This window comes from Lampetra planeri, chromosome 22, assembly GCF_965212315.1.
Source record: "Lampetra planeri chromosome 22, kcLamPlan1.2.h2, whole genome shotgun sequence".
In the NCBI taxonomy this organism is placed as follows: Eukaryota; Metazoa; Chordata; class Hyperoartia; order Petromyzontiformes; family Petromyzontidae; genus Lampetra; species Lampetra planeri.
This window is the reverse complement of record NC_136128.1, coordinates 702,501-705,000: the sequence shown is the minus strand read 5'-3', so window position 1 is coordinate 705,000 and position 2,500 is coordinate 702,501. Positions and strand designations below refer to the sequence as shown.

Below are 2,500 nucleotides of genomic sequence, written 5' to 3'. Positions count from 1 at the left end.
CCTGAATGCGCCTGATCTCGTCTGCGCTCGGAAGCTAAGCAGGGTCGAGCCAGGGTAGTACTTGGATGGGAGACTGCCTGGGAATACCAGGTGTTGTAGGCTTTTGCATTTTCGAATCTGGATGGGTCGCGTTTTACTCTTCAATTCACCCAGTCAGTTCACCTGCCAATTGCACGTGGATATGGTGTACTGCATTGGGATCAAGATTTTATTGTAAAAGACCGTTTAATGCCACTCTTTCGGGGCTCAAATAGGAGTCCAGAATAAACGTTTTCATGAGTGTTGACCTCCCGCAGTAGAGTTGAATTTTGATTTTTACATATGAATGTGCGTCAGGTCTCTGCAAGGATGGCCTAGAACCATATCACCCTGAATGCGCCTGATCTCGGAAGCTAAGCAGCGTCGAGCCTGGTTAGTACTTGGATGGGAGACTGCCTGGGAATACCAGGTGTTGTAGGCTTTTGCATTTTCGTATCTGGATGGGTCGCGTTTTACTCTTCAATTCACCCAGTCAGTTCACCTGCCAATTGCACGCGGATATGGTGTACTGCATTGGGATCAAGATTTTCTTGTAAATACCGTTTAATGCCACTCTTTCGGGGCTCAACCAGGAGTCCAGAATAAACGTTTTCATGAGTGTTGACCTCCGGCAGTAGAGTTGAATCTTGATTTTAACATATGAATGTGCGTCAGGTCTCTGCAAGTATGGCCTACGACAATATCACCCTGAATGCGCCCGATCTCGTCTGATCTCGGAAGCTAAGCAGCGTCGAGCCTGGTAAGTACTTGGATGAAAGACTGCCTGGGAATACCAGGTGTTGTAGGCTTTTGCATTTTCGTATCTGGATGGGTCGCGTTTTACTCTTCAATTCACCCAGTCAGTTCACCTGCTAATTGCACGCGGATATGGTGTACTGCATTGGGATCAAGATTTTTTTGTAAAAGACCGTTTAATGCCACTCTTTCGGGGCTCAACCAGGAGTCCAGAATAAACGTTTTCATGAGTGTTGACCTCCCGCAGTAGAGTTGAATTTTGATTTTTACATATGAATGTGCGTCAGGTCTCTGCAAGTATGGCCTAGAACCATATCACCCTGAATGCGCCTGATCTCGGAAGCTAAGCAGGGTCGAGCCTGGTTAGTACTTGGATGGGAGACTGCCTGGGAATACCAGGTGTTGTAGGCTTTTGCATTTTCGTATCTGGATGGGTCGCGTTTTACTCTTCAATTCACCCAGTCAGTTCACCTGCTAATTGCACGCGGATATGGTGTACTGCATTGGGATCAAAATTTTCTTGTAAAAGACGATTTAATGCCACTCTTTCGGGGCTCAACCAGGAGTCCAGAATAAACGTTTTCATGAGTGTTGACCTCCAGCAGTAGAGTTGAATTTTGATTTTTACATATGAATGTGCGTCAGGTCTCTGCAAGTATGGCCTAGAACCATATCACCCTGAATGCGCCTGATCTCGGAAGCTAAGCAGCGTCGAGCCTGGTTAGTACTTGGATGGGAGACTGCCTGGGAATACCAGGTGTTGTAGGCTTTTGCATTTTCGTATCTGGATGGGTCGCGTTTTACTCTTCAATTCACCCAGTCAGTTCACCTGCCAATTGCACGCGGATATGGTGTACTGCATTGGGATCAAGATTTTCTTGTAAAAAACCGTTTAATGCCACTCTTTCGGGGCTCAACCAGGAGTCCAGAATAAACGTTTTCATGAGTGTTGACCTCCGGCAGTAGAGTTGAATCTTGATTTTAACATATGAATGTGCGTCAGGTCTCTGCAAGTATGGCCTACGACAATATCACCCTGAATGCGCCCGATCTCGTCTGATCTCGGAAGCTAAGCAGGGTCGAGCCTGGTAAGTACTTGGATGGAAGACTGCCTGGGAATACCAGGTGTTGTAGGCTTTTGCATTTTCGTATCTGGATGGGTCGCGTTTTACTCTTCAATTCACCCAGTCAGTTCACCTGCTAATTGCACGCGGATATGGTGTACTGCATTGGGATCAAGATTTTTTTGTAAAAGACCGTTTAATGCCACTCTTTCGGGGCTCAACCAGGAGTCCAGAATAAACGTTTTCATGAGTGTTGACCTCCCGCAGTAGAGTTGAATTTTGATTTTTACATATGAATGTGCGTCAGGTCTCTGCAAGTATGGCCTAGAACCATATCACCCTGAATGCGCCTGATCTCGGAAGCTAAGCAGGGTCGAGCCTGGTTAGTACTTGGATGGGAGACTGCCTGGGAATACCAGGTGTTGTAGGCTTTTGCATTTTCGTATCTGGATGGGTCGCGTTTTACTCTTCAATTCACCCAGCCAGTTCACCTGCTAATTGCACGCGGATATGGTGTACTGCATTGGGATCAAGATTTTCTTGTAAAAGACGATTTAATGCCACTCTTTCGGGGCTCAACCTGGAGTCCAGAATAAACGTTTTCATGAGTGTTGACCTCCCGCAGTAGAGTTGAATCTTGATTTTTACATGTGAATGTGCGT

General features: G+C 46.4%; 2 non-coding genes and 5 pseudogenes across 2 annotated transcripts in view; all 7 read left to right on the top strand.

The window, feature by feature from the left end:
* LOC144726061 (5S ribosomal RNA) overlaps positions 1-102 on the top strand; it is a 119-nt gene extending 17 nt beyond the window's left edge. Inside the window, exon 1 of the ribosomal RNA XR_013587122.1 lies at positions 1-102. This exon is cut by the window's left edge and continues 17 nt beyond it. This is a non-coding gene — a ribosomal RNA (5S ribosomal RNA).
* Positions 103-351: 249 nt separating this feature from the next.
* Positions 352-460, top strand: LOC144725617 (5S ribosomal RNA; annotated as a pseudogene).
* Positions 461-708: 248 nt separating this feature from the next.
* LOC144725288 (5S ribosomal RNA) lies at positions 709-827 on the top strand (annotated as a pseudogene).
* Positions 828-1,076: 249 nt separating this feature from the next.
* Positions 1,077-1,185, top strand: LOC144725495 (5S ribosomal RNA; annotated as a pseudogene).
* A 249-nt stretch (positions 1,186-1,434) lies between these two features.
* LOC144725616 (5S ribosomal RNA) lies at positions 1,435-1,543 on the top strand (annotated as a pseudogene).
* A 249-nt stretch (positions 1,544-1,792) lies between these two features.
* On the top strand, positions 1,793-1,911 carry LOC144726046 (5S ribosomal RNA). The gene has a single exon (XR_013587108.1). It is a non-coding gene; the product is annotated as a 5S ribosomal RNA (ribosomal RNA).
* Positions 1,912-2,160: 249 nt separating this feature from the next.
* LOC144725493 (5S ribosomal RNA) lies at positions 2,161-2,269 on the top strand (annotated as a pseudogene).
* The last annotated feature ends 231 nt before the right edge of the window (positions 2,270-2,500 follow it).